At 42.9% G+C, this 19,038-nt stretch overlaps 1 long non-coding RNA gene across 1 annotated transcript in view; it reads left to right on the top strand.

The window, feature by feature from the left end:
• Positions 1 to 19,038, top strand: part of LOC118012200 — a 53,361-nt gene that overhangs the window by 22,285 nt on the left and 12,038 nt on the right. The gene's annotated exons all lie outside the window — the stretch shown is intronic.

The following is a 19,038-nucleotide window of genomic DNA, read 5'->3' as shown; positions in this document are numbered from 1 at the left end:
TTCTTTTTCACATTTTAAAATATATTTCCAGATCTTCTATAGGAACATGTATTATTTTAATAATAAAAAAATAAACTATTCTTGAATTCTAAAAAAAATACCATCTATAGCCTGAGAACTACCTCTGTCAAGGATGTAAATGGACAGTTCATGGTCCTAGAACTTTCCACTGCATTCTGGAGCGGGCGGTAATATTCTTGTGACAAGTTTAAGCTTACCTGTGACTGAAACCAGAGACTGGTTTCGGGTGATCAAAAATGACAGTAATAATTGTGTCCTATTCATGAAGGGTGATGCTAGGCAGTCAACTGTCCCCCACTTGACCCTGCAAGATAATGAATGAATTGCTGAGAATAGAAAGCCATTCCTGGTGAACCTCAGAATCCAAGCCTCAACATGCCCGGGGATTTATACAAACTTCCTTTTCTTTTCTTGGAAACCCACACTTATTCTTGTCTGAACTCTTCATGTGTAGCTGTGGAGGCTGTCCTCCTCCTTTCCTGAGGCTCTGAAATACTGCAAAACTATTTCTGTTAAGTCACCTGGGCCCCTGGGTCAATCTTGACCATTTAGCAGTGCAGCCAAGTCAGGAGCCAGTAAATTCCTTATTCCAAGCACAGTTCCCCTTGTCAGAACCCTCACTGACCTAGCTTAATTCAATCCTGACCCACTGAACCTCTAGACCTCGGGAAGCGGACTGCCTTGGCCAGAGGGGAGCCTGGTGTGTTATCTTCTGAGAACTGACAGGAACAGGCAGCCTCCTTGCCTACCTCAGAAGCCCAAGAGATGCTTTGAACTGAAGCAAAAGCTTTCTAAACAGCTTCTCACTGAGAATACTCTAAGACTGAGCAAGACAAGAACGTTTCCTTCCTCGCTGGGTTTATAGTCTCATAAAGGAGAAGTAAATGTGCCTAAAGTCGTGAAAGTAAATGTCACGAAGTCAATGCGCCGAAATAATGAAATGTGCCTTTAGTCAGTCTCCTTCGATGCTTCATGAGAGCAAGGCCCAGGTCCGTTCAGCTCACTGTGGTACCCCAGGGCCTAGCACAGTGCCTGGCTCACCGTAGATGAGCAATAAATATGTGGCGAATGAAGGAACCTGTAGGTTAATGAAATGATGACCCACATACTCAATTACAATTTTGATAAAACTTCAGGGTGTGGCGAGAACATGTAAGAAGGGACCTAACCTGTTTTTTTTTTTTTTTAAAGATTTTTATTTATTTATTTGACAGAGAGACACAGTAAGAGAGGGAACACAAGCAGGGGGAGTGGGAGAGAGAGAAGCAGGCTTCCCGCCGAGCAGGGAGCCCGATGCGGGACTCGATCCAGGGACTCCAGGATCATGACTTGAGCCGAAGGCAGTCGCTTAACCAACTGAGCCACCCAGGCGCCCTAAAACACGCTTTCTAGTCCCGAGAGAAATGACGGGTCTTTCTGTACACGGCCATATGCTAGATGATTGGGTAAGTGGGATATTACCATATTCTGTTTTCCCCTAAACTGTGTGGATGTGCTTTTCCACACTTTCATCCCTGGAAACAGCTTTGCACTCTACTGAGTATTATGCATTCTCCATCGTTGTTCAGGTCGATCCCAACTCCCCCTCTTAATCTGGGGGAAATGCCGACACTAGGAAGATTGGCATCAAGGGAAATCTATTGTAGCTGCAGCCAACTAGGCATCCTCAATGTGCAGTACAACGCAAGGGAACTCCCAGTTGCCACCCTCAGCCTCTCCTACCATCTATTTTTCTTTTCTTTCCGATTTTCCCAATCTCTTTCTCAGGTATACGTGTATGGGAGTCAGAATCGAAAGAAATAGAGGCAAAACCAATTGAGAAATAAGTATTTTCAATTCACCTCTAAATGCCTAACAGGACTTGGAATGATCTATTTCCATGAATGATCACTAAAATGAATTGGCGAAATTAGAGCTAAGGCACAGATACTGTATAGAATCCAACCTAACTTGACATAATAGATATTTTTTTTTTCCTGAAAAGCAGGAGGAACTTTGACTTTGCCAATTAAACTTTCACTTGTGACAATGTTGCCTATCATCAAGAGGATGAGCCCTTGTGGGACGGGAGGGCATAAATGGTTCAGGCCAATAGCTGACTGGCTGAACTATATATATGGCACCTTCCAGCACCAACTTCCTCTGATTTTCATCTAGAATATTAAATATGGGCTTCACCAGGATAAACCTGAAATGCTAGAGTGTCCAACAGGGGGCTGTGAAAGGAAGACGGTGTGTGGCTGGTCCCTTAGGTTTGGAGACAAAAGGAGAGCGAGGGGGGCGGGTGGTGATGCCTGCAGGTGCGTTTCTATATTTTCCACACTGGGAATTGCTCATATTTCCAGAAAGGGCCAGAGCTCTATTGGCCAGACTCCCACTAAAGTCCAAGGTAAATACCTCTCTTTTATTGAATATGTAGAGATTTTTTGTCCCTAGAGAACAAAGTGTGCACACGGCCTCATGGTAGGAGAGAAAGCTTATGCCCCCTTTCTTAGATGAACAATTACCAAGCACCATATTCACCTGAACAATTGTTGCCAATAGCAAGTATTCCTGACTGGCCTTTTCCTTTCTCTAAAACCCAAAGCCCCGTGATCTGATTTTTATTGAATCTACATTTGATGGGTTACAAAACATAAAAGGTCAGGGTTAATAGAATTCGGAGGGAAGAGGCATTTGCATGAAAAGATTTTCATTTCCCCTTTTGGCAAGGCTACCATGCTCACCCAGGAGAGGCCTTTACATTCTTTCATTTGTGTGTGTGTGTTGTCTTACAGATTTGCACACAAAATTTTTTTTATCGTTAAAACCAATACAAGTTGAAATTGGAGTCTCCCAGGGAATTAACTGTGGCTCTTTGTTTGACTTTATAGAATTCTAGACTACAGGGCATTCATCAGTAAAATGGAAATTATAAATTTTTATTTTTTATTTTTTTTGCTGTATACCAATTTTAAGTAACTTTTCTTCCCCTCCACTCTCTCTGATTTTAAGTAACTTTCCTTTTCCTCTGCTTTCTCTTGCTTAGGATTACTGGTTATTATACCTTTGTGCGGCTTGTCCCTTTATTGGATTCTTGGCCCTGTCTGTCTCCTCTTCCTCCCCCCGTCTCTGTTTTCCCTTCTTTTAGCCCCAAAAGGCAACCTGGTTAAGAAATTGAGTTCCAAGATGAAGGGGATGAAGGGTAGCAATGCATGGAAGTGAACTGCTGAACCTTTGCCATGTTCACTCTTGATTTATGTGTTAAAAAAAAAAAAAATCTCTGGATTTTTAAAAAAGCAAATCTGGAAATGCTGTTGAGGATAGTCTTTGGACCAGCACACTCTTCGAAGGCGGTGTTTGCGATGACTTCACCCCTTTAAAATGTGGCTCTTATGATAGCAGCATTCACACATGCCTGAGGTCGCCTGAAGGAAACGTCCTCTGATAGTCAATAAACAATACAAGCTTTCTCCATCCTCCCATCTCCAGACACTTCTTGGTCAACATAGTGTTTACAAAAATGGGCTTCCAGAAGAAGGACTGAGTAGTTGGATTGTTGGAAGGAAAAAGACAATTAGTATGTGTGTGGTTCTTTTTTTTTTTTTTTAATTTTTATTTTAGGAACACGCATTAGCAAACTAGACAGCTGCACAGAGGCCCATACAATTGCTTCTTGAACTCAGCCGTATTATCAGAGTGTGTGCGAAGGTTCGTTTGCCAGTTGTTGGAAAGTCTGCCAAGCAATTCTGAGTGTCTGCTTGCAGAACTTACTTTCCCATGTATTTCTGGTCGTCTAAGTGCTATTTGGGCAGTTCTGCGAAGCAGGATGAAGAGAAAGAAAAAAAAAGAATAAACAAATTAAAATGCAGCAATAATTTTTTGCAAATCGTTTTTAAGTCAGCCACAAACGGATCCATTTTGTGTGAGTCAATTTTGGCGTATGCTGCGAAGAAACTCGGGATCTGGCGTAGCCACAGCTGCCTAATGAAGCAGAAATGGTGAAATAATAGGAAACTACTACTGCTAATAAATACATGTAAACATGTTGATTTTTCAGATCTGAAAAAGTCCTGGCTGTACAGAGATGAATTTTAAATAACGATTCTCAAGGGAAAGGCAAAGGGCACTGATAAAATATTTTGAATTCTTGCTATGTGCCAAATACAGGAGTTGGTGTTTTGCATATTTAAAACTCAGTAGAGACCCACAGCAACCCTGTGGGGGTAGGTAGGATTGCCTCATTTGATTTATCTATTTATTTTTAAGTTTGTTTGTTTATTTATATTTGGTAATCTCTATACCCAAGGTAGGGCTCAAACTCACAACCCTGAGATCAAGAGTCGCATGCTCTTCTGAGCCAGCCAGGTTCCCCTGATTGCCTCATTTTAAAGACAAATAGACAAAGGCTCAGAGAATCAAGTATCTTGAGCAGAATCACACAGCTAGGAAGCTGCAGAGTTGGGATCTCTGTTGATACCTGTCCGTCTGTATATACTTTTAGCTCTTGGATTTTTTTTTTTTTTTTTAAGATTTTATTTACTTATTTGACAGAGAGAGCAAGAGAGCACAAGCAGGGGGAGCGACAGGCGGAGGGAGAGGGAGAAGCAGGCTCCCCGCCAAGCAGGGAGCCTGATTCGGGGCTCCATCCCAGGACTCCCGGGATCACGACCTGAGCTGAAGGCAGATGCCCAACCGACTGAGCCACCCAGGCGTATATCTTGGATGTTTTGACAACATAGCTCATGTGTCATTACATAGCGATTCATCACATCATTATTTTAATCTTTTCATCTCTAAAATTTCCAAATCAAGAACAAGGCAAGAGATTATATATGTCAGGGCTCAAGTTTATGAACTGGCTAATATCACCACAGCCAACAAACTGATAAATTGTGTCCCAGCTGACACTTCTGTTCTTAACCTTACTGATTTATTTAATGGCTTCTGTCTTCACTAGGGGCTTCTTAGCATATCAAAAATGCGCCCCCCCATACACTCACACACATAGAACTGGTCAGCAACCTTGAGAACAAAAGAGTAATGTTTCTCATGGGCCTTGAGTTTTTGATATGTGATTTTGTGCATATACATGCCAGCTCAAATTATTTCTGCAAAGGGTTTCTTTTTTTAAAATTTGTTATTTAAATTCAATTTAGGTAACACATACTGTATTATTAGTTTCCGGGGTAGAGTTTAGTGCTTCATCAGTTGCATATAACACCCAGTGCTCAAGCGATTCTTTACCCCTCTTTCATACTCATGGGCTGTATTTTGTAAACGGCACACGGAAAATCAGAGATGTACAGTGATCATTTCGGTTCCTCCCCTTATTAGCTGTGTGACTTAAATCACTTAACATTATTTTTTATGTTTTTTGGAAGATTTTATTTATTTATTTAAGAGAGAGAGCATGATCAAGGGGAGGGGCAGAGGGAGAAGCAGGCTCCCCGCTGAGCAGGGAGCCCGATGCGGGGCTCGATCCCAGGACTCGAGGATCATGACCTGAGCCGAAGGCGGACGCTTCACTGACTGAGCCACCCAGGCGCCCCATCACTTAACATTATTAGTCTCAAGTTTCCTCATCTATAAATTGGAGCTAATATTAGTACCTACCTCATAGGTTTTAAAAATTAAAGGGATAAGAAAAGCAAAGTCATTAGCACATTGGTTGACAGATAATAAACACTCAAGATGAGCTAGTGGTATCAATTTAGCTTCAGCTACTGGAAAGCTGTGTGCACAGTTGTTAAAAACCCGGACTTTGGAGTCAGACTCTACCAGTTTGCACCCTAGCTTCATCATTCAATATCTTTGGGCTCTTGGTCCTGTTATTTAACATCTCTAAGAGTCAATTTCTTAAATGTAAAGTGGGGCAATAGTGTCATTTTCCGGCTTTGGTATTGAGAACATTAAATGAGATAATGAATGTAAAATAACCAGCGTGTGTAGTCAATATTCAATTAGTTCTTTTTCCCTCTTCTTTCCAAATATACAAGCAATCCCGTTTACAAATTCATTAAAAATGACTGCTGTGCTAACCTTCAGTAAGGACAATGACCACATATTGGATTTACAAATATTAGATTCAGGAAATTCCAGCACAGATGTAATATACTAATGCTTTGACATATACTAATTTCCTGTGAAGATCAAAGAACAAGGACATTGTTCATTCCAAGACCTCTAAGACCAAAGGGGAATAATAAAATTGTTTGGGATATTTCATAATGATTAAGAAATTGTAAACATGGGGGACACCTGGGTGGCTCAGTCGTTAAGCGTCTGCCTTCAGCTCAGGTCACAATCCCAGGGTTCTGGGAGCAAGCCTCACATCGGGCTCCCTGCTCAGCGGGAGGCCTGCTTCTCCCTCTCCCACTCCCCCTGCTTGTGTTCCTTCTCTTGCTGTGTCTCTTTCTGTCAAATAAATACATTTTTAAAATCTTAAAAAAAAAAAGAAATTGTAAACATGGTGTCCATCAGTATAGAGCTATTCCATGTGGATAGAACAAGATGAAAAGATTCCCAGCTCCTAGTTTCGTCTTTTTTTTTTTGTCATTTCACCACTTCGATCCTCTTAAACTGTGTTCTTTCTTTGTCACCAAATTAGGAAATTAAAATATGTCTTGCCTACTTCGTAGGGTATTATGACGATCAAAAAAAGTAAAGCATGGAAAAGCATTTGGTTAAGTCTGAATGTGAGACAGAGGCTCGGGTTCTTTGTCACTCGTGATTCTGGTCATTTCTGTGGCATCCTTACCCGCTTTTGCTCACAGCACAGCAACCCAGTTTTTTAAAATGCAATATTCAAAGGAAGATGCGCTTAATAGAAAAACTTATCCTTGAAACGTTTTAAGACAAAAACTTCACTCTCTTTGATGGATTGATGGTTTCTGACTAGCTGGGCAGAGAGATCGTATGAAAGATCCTTATTCTTTGGATGAGAGTAGGGTTTTAATTCCTCTCAAACCAGCTGTCCAAGACCATAGGCTATTATTATCCCTTTAAACCTATCACCTGCTCCAAATGCACTAGTAGGATGACCAAAGCTCAGGGAAGCCTTTCTCTTGCTCTTGGCTGAAACCAAAACATCTTTTGTGTGAAGAGATAGAAGCAAGAACTATTTCTGCTTCAGCTCAAATGAGGGCTTATAAACTGAGAAGGATCTCAAGGGGTCTAGGGGAAAGGATTATGAAACATATCCCCTCACTAGCCAGGTAGCTGGGGACTCATGCAGGAGATAACTATTTTTCTATAGTTGCTATCTTCTTTTGAGGGTACTAGGGGTTCCAATATTGGATCTGCCACTTGATAGGCATTTGATTGGGTAAACCACTCCAACCTTCCTAAAGCCTCGGTGTCCTCCTCTGTGAAATGCAGGGTAATATCAGGCCCATAGGAGTGATTTGATGATTCCATAAATCACATGCATAAGTTAGCTCTGTGCCAGACACATAGCAAGTGTTCAGAAAAATCTTGACTGATTTTAATCACTCTAATTATCCTCCTCCTCCTCATTATCACTATTATTATATAATTAGGGGGAGCTCAGTTTTGAATTTGGGTTGCTACCTGATTAATTCTCACAGAAACAAAGATGTTTATTAAATATGCCTTTTTCCTACATCATACCTTTTAGCATGCATCTCTTCAGAGCCCTCCTGGAGGTGTTCCATCTCTGACTCTCACAAATCACCCTTTTTATTTCCCTCACTCTTACTTACTTGGGGCATGAAGTGATTCACCAAGCCGAGGCACTGCCTGGAGTCAACTAATAAGGGGTTGGATTAGACGACCTCTCGGCTTCCTTCCATCCCTGAGAATCTATGATTCTATGAGTCAGTGTTCAGGAAAAAAATGAAGGGCTGTTTAGTGATGAGTGACAGTTCTGTCCTAAAAGAACAAAGAACTTACTCACTACGCCAGAAGCCATGTTGAAGATCACAGGATCATAAATTATAACTCCACTACCCTCTGGCAGGACAGGAAAGGAATCTCATAGACAAATTGTACTGGGAGAGATTATGGATTAAAGGCTCCAATATTCACGACTTTCAGCCAGCCAGCACATAAGACCATAACAAGTGCCAAAGGCCACCCCTGTATATTTGGGGGAAAAAAACAAAACACAAAAACAGTGGAAATATCCCCAAAAGAGAGGCAGGAGAATAAAATTCTGGCCAACCCAGTGTTTCTGAATCTCTCTCCTTTTCTGGCTACAGCTATGATAAAAGAGCTCAAAAGACAATAGAAGCCATCATCTGTAAAGTTGTGGCTTTCAAGAAAAAAAAGCCATAATGATGGAATTTAAATGCTACCCTGTCTTATTCCATTTACCATCAACGGGGGGTTGCCCAGCAGGGGAAATGAGATCATTTCCCTCTGAGTGGCTAGCCGAGCTTGCCCACATTCATTCTTCTTCCCACATCATGTTTTAGCAGGCATCAACACGTCAGCTCTTCTGAAATGTGCCAGATCTAGGGAAGCAGGGCATTGTCACTACCATGCTAAAGAGCTCCCCACCTCTGCAGTGGACTCACACCAGCCCGTTTTTCTCTTGTTTGCTTGGCAATTGGTGGGAGGCGGTGAAAGGGGCCCCTCTGGTTCTCTGCCTGACACGCTGCTCGGCTAACCTTTGGGGACTGTTGCCCACCAGCTATCCTTCCGGAGGCCACATGAAACACCCCATTTCTTCTTTGCCTTCTTTTTAAACACCCCCTTTCTGGATTCTGTTTCCTAGGTGGCCGTGAGCCTAAGGAGGCTGGTGATCTCGGGAAGAGAGAGGAGGAAGTTGTCCACCAGGCAAAAACATGCAAGCACCCTAAGACATGACATCACTTATCACGGTGATTCCAGAAATGCTACTCTAACCTTTTCAGCTTCTCAGATTTAATAAACAATTGTTGTGTTTTAAATGAAGATCATTTTGATGGGGTGCCTGGGTGGCTCAGTCAGTTAAGCATCTGCCTTTGGCTCGGGGTTGTGATCTCAGGGTCCTGGGATTGAACCCCACATTGGGCTCCCTGCCAGTGGGGAGTCTGTTTCTCCCTTTCTTCTCTCATGCTCTCCCTGTCTCTCTCAAATAAATAAATAAAATCTTTAAAAAATAAAAAAAATAAGTGAAGACCATTTTGATTGCTTTGTATATTACACAAGTAACATAGGAATACATCCTCATTGTAAAAGTTCACATGCTGAACAAACTAGCGTGAAATGTGTCTCCCTTTACTCTCGCCCCTTCATTCTGATCTTATTCTGGTCCCCAGAGGGAACTGCTGCTAATTATTTCATCTCTAACCCTCCAGACCTTTTTATACGTATCCGTATATTCGCACAGGAACTAGATGTAACAGATAACTCTAGGTTTTCCCTGTGAGAAGTCTATTCAATGCAACTGCTCGCTTTGCTGACTGCACCTTCCCCAGCTCCAGCAGTGACCCATCCAGTTGAATTCAAGAGAGGGAGAATGAGTCGTTGTACTAGAAGGCATGTGTTTGGACATCCATATCACACTGCATTTCAAGACCGAAAACTATTATTTCGGGATTGTCCAGTAAACATATTATCTACTGTCTTCTTTCCAGCAAGACGCATTAAGCTGTGCACTGTCTTTTGCACCTTAGGGTGAGTGGAGAATCTGGAAACAGGTTCATGGCACAGAGCCAGTGAACTGGGGCAATGTTCAGTACAGGCAGGTTGGACACACATTGATTTTCTTGAGCCGTAGGGGCCCATTGAGCCCTTCTGGGATTCAGGAGGAGTGGTAGAGTTGAGATAAGAATCCAGGTTTCTCAACTACTAGTTTATGTTCTTGCCACATGACCACCTTGATCCAGATTAGTTTTGCCTTCATCATGATATTAATAAGAAAGCAAGTGGAAAGAGATAAGAGTATCAGAGACCTAAGTGGTATGGAAGCAGGCACCATCAAAAGAAAAGGACAGGGGCGCCTGCCTGGCTCAGTCGGTAGAGCGTGCAACGCTTGATCTCTGGGTCATGAGTTCAAGCCCCACATTGGGCATGGAGCCTACTTTTAAAAAACAAAAACAAAAGCACAGCAGCAAAAGAAAAGAAAAGGACAGCCAAGAGTGGGAGGGCAGCTAGAGGCTTCAGAATGTCAGGTCCTTCAGGGGTTCACACGGGGCCGACCCTACATGCTGGACCATGTTCAGATTTTCACCCTACCATTCCAAAGCCCTGAATCAACATTTTGTTTAACCTATTTAACCCTTCTGGATGATGACTTTAAAATTAGTATCTCGGGGCGTCTGGGTGGTTCAGTCAGTTAAGCATCCGGCTCTTGGTTTCTGCTCAGGTCATGATCTCAAAGTCATGAGATCAAGCCCCACATCAGCCTCCATGCTCAGCTTGGAGCCTGCTTGAGATTCTCTCCCTATCCCTCTGCCCCTCCCCCTGCTCACTCTCTCTTTCTCTCTAAAATAAATAAATAAAATCTAAAAAAAAAAAAAAAAAGTAGTATCTCTTACCCAGATATCTCTTGCCGGTCACCAATCTCTACTTACTAGATATCATCTCTTTGGCTTATCTAATTGTCAACTCAAACCCAAACTCATCATCTTTCTACCCTCCAAAGGCATCCCACCTCCCAAACAAATATACAAAACCAAAACACCCAACAACTTGGCTCCTCTCAATAGCTAGGGTGGAAAACTTAGGATCATCAATGAGACTTCATTTATGCCCTCAACCCCATACCCGGCCAATGCCCAAGCTCTGTCAAATTTCTCACAAAAGGTTTCCGTTTCCTTTTTCTGTGCTGCTTCTCCATTCTCACCGCCACGGCTCTTGTCCTGGTCCATGTGATCCGGATCACTGCCACATCCTCCTCACTGGTCCCCCTCTCTCCATTCTCACTGCTCCCCAACCCAGCTCTGCTTATTCTCATCAGACACATCTTCCTTAGACTTGCCTTCCCTTTTGTTGCATCTTAAATGATTCTCTACCTCTTCCCATATGTAATCTGTCATGTCAAATGGAAGAGGGTGGCAGCTTATTCTGTGTTATTCTCAATGGCAGAACTACGGCCAGTAGGCAAAAGTTATGGGAAGGTTTGTTTCAGCCAATCAAGGGAAGTCCTTCTAAACAATAATAGCTATTGCTCAATGAAGCAGCTTGCTCAAGTCCTGGGTTTCCTGCCCCTGGGGAGATGTATAGTCAGGAGCTGGGAACTATCTGTCAAGGATATTGTAAAAAGGGTTTATGCATTAAGATGTAGGGCAATGCTGCTGACATTAAAGATGACAGCTGACCGTTTTTGAACATTGGCTCCATGCCAATCGCTCTCCTTGTTGTTTTCACGTATTAACTCATTTATTCTCCTAACAACTCTGTGGTTGACAACCTTTCTATCCCCACTTTACAGCTGGCCCTAGTGACTGAATACAGAGACTCTAGAGTAAGGCCATGATTCACTTCTTGGCCCTGTCACTTACTGGATGAATGATTTTCCACGAGATGCATAACCTCTTTGGAACTCAGTCTCCTCATCTGTGTGATGGAGGCAATAACAGTACCCACTTCATTGGGAGGGTTTGTGAGGACTATGTTGTAAGAGAACACATATAAAGCGCTATTTGGCACACGGTACACACTCAGTGGTCACTTTTTTTTTTAAAGATTTTATTTATTTATTTGAGAGAGAGAATGAGAGAGAGAGAGAGAGAGCATGAGAGGGGGGAGGGTCAGAGGGAGAAGCAGACTCCCCGCTGAGCAGGGAGCCCGATGCGGGACTCGATCCCGGGACTCCAGGATCATGACCTGAGCCGAAGGCAGCTGCTTAACCAACTGAGCCACCCAGGTGCCCTCAGTGGTCACTATTAATCTTGTCTCCATTAGATGATATATTATTCTTTGAGGAAAATGGCTACATTTCTTCCCTATCCCCCATCTCAACTAGCTCAAGCTCGCCATATTGTAAGTCTCCATTCAACATGTACTAGGGGCCAGCAATGTCGTGGTGAATGCTCCCCAGAGTTCCTCCATGACACTTAATACCTTGTTTAGTCATCTTTCTCAGTCTACCCAAGGTCAGCCTCCCCTCCCTTTTCCCTTCTGTGAACTCCACTTTCGTTGGTTTCTCTGCAACAGTCAATAACTGACCATGATGAACCAGTGCCCATTTCTCTGTCTGCCATTTTTAAGGTACAGAGGTGCTTGTGCTTCCCTTCTCCGACCCCAGGTACCAATGAAAATGTCCTCACTGACAACCTCGCCAGGTTGTGAACCAGACTTCCGTTATACCGGCATTCTGCCACCCTGCAGGCCTCCCTTCCGTACTGAACCTCAACAGTTTGGCTCACGGCTTGGAGATCTCAAGGCATTTCCTTAGGAAAGCTCATGGTTCACTTTGTTTGAGAAAGCTGGATGAAGTAACCTGACAAAGAGATAACTGTCTGTTGGGAAGCTTTTTTTTTTTTTTTTTTCTTAGAGCCCTTTGATATCATTCTCATTTTGGCTTATAAGCTTTACATGAAAGAGGTGGGGAGGGGGAGACTTTCCTTTTCAGCCATGAATAAATTGGTAGCTGTCCTAGAGATCACGCTTCTGAAGCCAGGTGCCGCCACTTAGCTTAATGCTTCATGGTGTGTCACCCGGCAAATTATGAGTTGTTTGAATTGATTTCCTCCAAACAGCTGAGCTACAGCTTTTGTTCTATTGATGTTTGTCTCAATTCCTGACTGTGTGTTGCTTCCAGACAGAAAAAAAAAAAAAAAATCACATGCTTATAAAGAAATGTCATTAAATCACAGAACCCAGTCTATAATTAGAAGGTTTGAGGGTATGCTTTTTTCATCCACTGGAACCACTCTTGATGGTTTCAACTCTTTTGCCAGTTCTTAACTCTTTTCTACCTCCGTTGAATAGACTCTGCCATCCCATGATCCTCATATCTATAAAACCAGGTTATATTGAGTTTCAAAAATATTTATTTTATTATTATTATTATTATTATTATTATTATATTTTAAGTAAGCTCTATGCTCAATGTGGGGCTTGAACTCATGACACCAAGATCAAGAGTCGCATGCTCTACCGACTGAGCCAGCCAGGAACCCCAAGATTTGTTTTTACATAAATCATATACCTATTTTTTTTTAAAGATTTTATTTATTTATTTGAGAGAGAGAGAATGAGAGAGAGCAAGCACATGAGAGGGGGGAGGGTCAGAGGGAGAAGCAGACTCCCTGCCCAGCAGGGAGCCCGATGCGGGACTCGATCCAGGGACTCCAGGATCATGATCTGAGCCGAAGGCAGTCGCTTAACCAACTGAGCCACCCAGGCGCCCAAATCATATACCTATTGACTGAGCACTTACTATGTGTCTCAGTTAAGCCCTGGAGAAAATAGAAATGGTGTGGATATTGGCCTGGCACTTAGTGAATGAGTTTTGAATCTTTCTGGGGATTTCAAGACAAACATTTTATAAAACAGAGACCACCCTAGGTTCTAATATGTGCATTACATTGAATATACTCAAATGCCCCCCAAATAATTATGGCCTTTAGAGGTTGCTCACTCTGCTGTGACTAGAGTCATTGAGTAAGGTGGGCTCTTTCCCTTCCATAAGAGCCTAAGGGCTGCTCTGATCAAGCTGGGCTGTCTTGTCTGTCTGTCTTACGGTGCTGTGTTCAGTTGCATGTGGCTAGGTAAGAGCCAACCCAACGCCCCCTACCCCCCCACACACCTATCTAGGCACTGGATCTTATGAGTATGTGTTTTTCTTCTATCATTTCATCGGCTTGTTTGGCCTTTCCTCAATTGAAGTGCTAAGATTTGAAATGGGTTTTGGGATAGAAAGAGAAGTAAAATGGTCTCCCTCTCCCCTTTTTTGATTGCTTTGTTATTTCATAGAAAGGCAAGCTTTACTTCAAAGCAACCTCAAAAGTAAGAGTCATTAGCACCACAATACAAACCAGTAGAAAAGAATAAGCACACATACATATTTGATAAAGCTACCAGCAGGAGTCACATCAATTACTCTTATTCCTCCCACTCTGCTCAGCCCTTCCCAAGATGAAAAGGTAGACTTGAAATGCTTGTATCTGTTTAACACAAACATACACCAAGTTCAAGAAAGGGGGCATCTGGTAGCAACTGTTTTAGGGGATTAGCTACATTATGAAAATAAACTTCTTCATTACTCTGACAGTTAATTTAGTAGCTTTCTTCACTTTTTTTTTGAGAGAGAGAGAAAGAAAGAGGGGGGGCAGAGGGAGAGAGAGAATCTGTTTTTTTTAAGATTGTATTTATTTATTTGAGAGGTAGAGAGAGAGAGAGAGGGCATGAGCAGGGGGAATAGCAGGCAGAGGGAGAAGCAGGCTCCCTGCTTAGCAGGGAGCCCGATGCGGGGCTCAATGCGGGGCTCGATCCCAGGACACTGGGATCATGACCCAAGCCGAAGGCAGATGCTTGGGACTGAGCCACCCAGGTGCCCCGGAGAGAGAGAATCTTAAGCAGGCTCCACGTTCAGCTCAGAGCCCAAGGTGGGGCTTGATCTCACGACCCTGCGATCAATGACCGGAGCCAAAATCAAGACTCCAACGCTTAATTGACTGAACCACCCAGGTGACCCTCTTTCTTCACATTTTTAAATAGGCTACAGAAGTTTCTCCTGTTGAAGGGAATGGAGATATAAAAGCCCCGCCTCCATGACTTAAGAGACATACTTTCAATTGTTATTTACAACTGCCACAGGGAGAGATCGACCCCATGTTTTCAGAAGCCCAGGTGGGGTGCGGGAATTCTGGGCAGCATATGCTGATACTGGGTGCAATGGGCAGCCGGGTGCTTATTTTCTTCTACGTTTACCTTACTCCACATGCGAGCTGCTAGACAGCCTGCAGACGGACTTGCACCTTGTCCTGAAACCACTCCTGCAGGAATGCCGTGGTCATCTTCGCGTGGCCTCGTGGTTAAGTGGGGTTCTCTCCCCAAATGCCAGCCCACGCCACATTAATCAATGCCAAATCCTCAGCAGACAATGAGTCTTAGTTGATGTGCAGAAGAAATATCAGTGAGGGTTGGAATGAGTCAGCAAAGGTGACTTGGAAGAGAAGAGGAGGCCTTAAAGCATCAGTGGGGTTTGGCTAGAGAGAAGGGGTGGGCAGGGCAGTGGGCAAATGGGTGGGAATGGGTCGATGAATTCGCTAACGTCAAAAGTCCATGCTTACTGCTAGGACACCACAGAGCCTTGGGGCTCCTGTCCCTGTTGATACTGAAGTCAAGCCAAGGAAACTCAAGACTGGGTGTTGTCCGCAGCTGACTTTTAACTTATTACTAATGAAAGAGATGCAGACAGGAGTGATAGCATTTGGAATAAGGAGGACAATGCCCAGGGTCTCTGCTTAAGGTTGTGCAGGCTGCACACTGCACAAAGGTGTTGGGTGGATGGGCAGGAAGTGGGGAAATCCCACTGGCACAGGTGCTTCCAGAAGCTTGTGCTGAGAGGGGACTCTTTTTTCTTTTCTTCCTCAATTCATCTGCCTACAGGAACTGCCACTTTAGAAAAGATTAATTTTGGGGTGCCTGGCTGGTTCAGTTGGTGGACTGTGTGACTCCTGATCTCGGGGTTGTGAGTTCGAGCCCCACATTGGGTGTAGAGTTACTTAAAAAAGAAAGAAAGAAAGAAAGAAAGAAAGAAAGAAAGAAAGAAAGAAAGAAAGAAAGAAAGAAAGAAAGAAAAGATTAATTTTGTCTGCTGTCTTTAGGCAGGAAAGTAAGTAATCAGTAGTTTTTTTTTTCCCCCCTATTAAAACTTTTCTGTAGAAGGTGCTCTGACTTTGTTGGGCAACACACTTTAATCTTTTAATATTTTTCTCCTCCTGTTATTCTGTGGGGACTAATCATAACGACCATAATAATCAACAACTTATGCCATACTGGTGGAAAAATTAAAGCCAAAATGAAAACTAAGGAACATCCAACTAAGGTCCATTATGGTTTCAGCAACTGGTTTCACATTTAGTAATTGGATCTCTTATGGAAAAGAAGAAGATTCAAATTGGTGCTACTTTTAGGAACTTGTCAATTCATCTGATGTCAAATCTAAGCAATGAATATTCATTGCTATAAAAAGATTCAGAAGATTAGATTTCTCATCTCAATACTTACTAAGTGGTGTTCTTGGGCAACACACTTTCTTTTTCTGTGCCTCAGTTTACTTGCCTTGGCTTAGTTCATTTTTTTTTTAAGATTTTATTTATTTATTTGACAAAGAGAATCAGCGAGCGAGGGAACACAAGCAGGGGGAGTGGGAGAGGGAGAAGCAGGCTTCCTGCAGAGCAGGGAGCCTGATGCGGGGCTCGATCCCAGGACCCTGGGATCATGACCTGAGCCGAAGGCAGACGCTTAATGACTGAGCCACCCAGGTGCCCCCCTTGGCTTGGTTCTAATACTGCTTTTCAAGCTCCCAAACTCACTATTTTATTATTATACTGAATACAGCTGATGCCATAAAATAGAACAGGAATCATAATCACCAGGTCTAACTATCCTTCAATATGCAAAATAAATGCATCCTTAGATTTTTTTTTTTTTTTTTGGTAGAACAACCTTGAATAAAAGAAATTCTGCTTTACTACTATCCTCCCCCAGCTGAAGATGTATATTTCAGGCATCCCTTTTTTTTTTTTTTTGACACAGAGAGAGAGCAAGAGAGAGATCACAAGTCGGCAGAGTGGCAGGCAGAGGGAGAGGAGAAGCAGGCTTCCCGCGGAGCAGGGAGCCTGATGCGGGGCTCAATCCCAGGACCCTGGGATCATGACCTGAGTCGAAGGCAGACGCTTAACAACTGAGCCACCCAGGCAGGTCAGGCATCCCATTTTTAAAAGTCACATTCCCAAACTTGAAAATAAAGTTTGCCCCAAAAGTGCAGCTTGGTTTATAGTCTCGTTGCTTAAAAACCCCAGATATTCTGGCAATCATCTTGGCTTCCTGTTCTGGAAGTTCGATTCCACTATCAGAGGGGCTGATGATGGGACTGTCCCGCTTCCTCTCACCTATAAAACTCTGGTCAGTGGTGTCATCACCGTGGATGTCCCTAATGCAGGCAACATTCAGCAATTCCCATTCCTTTTCCAATAAAACCACAGAAGGAAGAACTAGAAGAAAGGAAGGGAAGGAGGGAGAAAAACGGCACATCTTTGTCCTGGGTTTCTACTTTTCTCCCCATCACTGTGCCCTCAGACCTCACCTGAGGACCGCTATGCAGTTGATGATACCATTAGGCAGTGGGGCTTTGAAACATTTCGAGTGAGCCATTCTTCAATGAATGCATTTTACATTTATTCCCTACTTTATAAATACTGCTATGGAAAAACTGTGGCATTGGAGTTGTCTTCTAATGAGGCCTAATTGCACCATCTGGGGTGGAGTGATGGTAAATGACTTGCTCAAGGTCAAGAAAGGTACGATTTGTCCAAAGAGAGGCCAGAAATAGAACTGAAATCTGCTGGCTTTCAGTTCAGTTTAGCATCCAATAAACAACATTCTCTTTCCTCTGCACATTTGATCTCCAGTGGTTTGCCATGGGCACAGATATTAGACAGCCTACAAACCTAAACAGTCATAAAATGGTCAGAGGTAGTAAAACAGGCTCCACTGGGAACAAAATGTATGTGTCCTTGTCAGTAACAGAACACAACGCTTAAGTTCCCATTAGCAGTAGAGACAAGTCTACCTTCCCCCTTCCTTGGGCATCTTTTCCCAATGGAGAGCGTGATTTTTTGTTTGTTTCAGTCCAAAACAGATTTGGAATGAAAAAGCCATATTGCCTTTATATTTGTGCCTGCAATTGAGGTAATGAAGTATGGAGTTCATTTGTGAGTGTTTTGAATGGCAATGTCTCCTCAAACTTATTTTTGCTGGGAACCCAAATGAACATTCTTTCAAAATAGTCACACTGTTGTAATTGGCAAACCTCTGAGACGGTATCTGGGGAGGGAACAACAGGCAGTTGGAAAGGGATATAAAATTCATAGACTTGCAACCTGAATTATCCATTTCGTTTACCATATTTTTATGTTAAAACCATCTCCAGATGGAAAGACAACATCGTAAAATCTTTAATTGTGAAAAATGTTTATTAATGTTAGTCACCGGAAGGACAATTTTATTACGTCTTTTGTGTGCCTGCATCTTATTACCTGTTTATTCAAAATAAGTCCCATTACATTTATTACAAGACACACTTGACTATTTTTAAAATTTCTGTAAAAGTCTTTTGGAGGAAATAATGGGCTTGTCCCCCACAGGAACATGACATACTTCCTGTTTGTGGCTCAGGCTTCAAGTTTATTTAAGGACGCTTACATCACTAACTCCTAAAACTGCTGCCTGACTCCTGATCAACTTGAGAGATTTTAAATAATTGATTTCAATAACTAGACTTACGCCTCATCTTCTAACAATAAATGCACTCCTCTGGGGGTGATCTCTCTAAATGATAGAAATCTTTCAGTTATGGAGAATTGGGGAGGTGACATTTACTTCTCTCGGAAGTATTGGCTGTATACGGAAAGATGAACTCTCTGAAAAGAACTTCATTTTAAAGTGTTCAGTCTTGGGGCGCCTGGGTGGCTCAGTCAGTTAAGCATCCGACTTTGGCTCAGGTCAAGATCTCGGCATTCCTGGGAATGAGCCCCACGTCGGGGTCCCTGCTCAGTAGGGAGTCTGCTTCTCCCTCCCCCTCTGCCCCTTCCCCTGCTCGTGCTCTCTCTCCCCCCACCCCGCTCAAATAAATAAATAAAATCTTCCAAAAAAACAAAGTGTTCAGTCTTGGGGCACCTGGCTGGCTCAGTCCATGGAGCGTGCGACTCTTGATCTCAGAGTTGTGGGTTCGAGCCCCGTGTTGGGTATAGAGATTCCTTAGAGATAAAAATATTTTAAAAATAAATAAATAAAGTGTTCGGTCTTGGCAAATACCTGTATGAACTCTTTCCCTCTCTTCCAAAATGCCATCAATTCCTCAGAAAATGGTTTTCTTCTAACCTCTGGAAGTATGCCTTACTAGGATCCCAG

The sequence above is a fragment of the Mirounga leonina genome, unplaced genomic scaffold (assembly GCF_011800145.1).
Source record: "Mirounga leonina isolate KUSES-001 unplaced genomic scaffold, KU_Mleo_1.0 Mir_101664, whole genome shotgun sequence".
Taxonomy (NCBI): Eukaryota; Metazoa; Chordata; class Mammalia; order Carnivora; family Phocidae; genus Mirounga; species Mirounga leonina.
The sequence above is the reverse complement of the archived record's forward strand: the minus strand, read 5'-3'. Positions and strand labels throughout refer to the sequence as shown.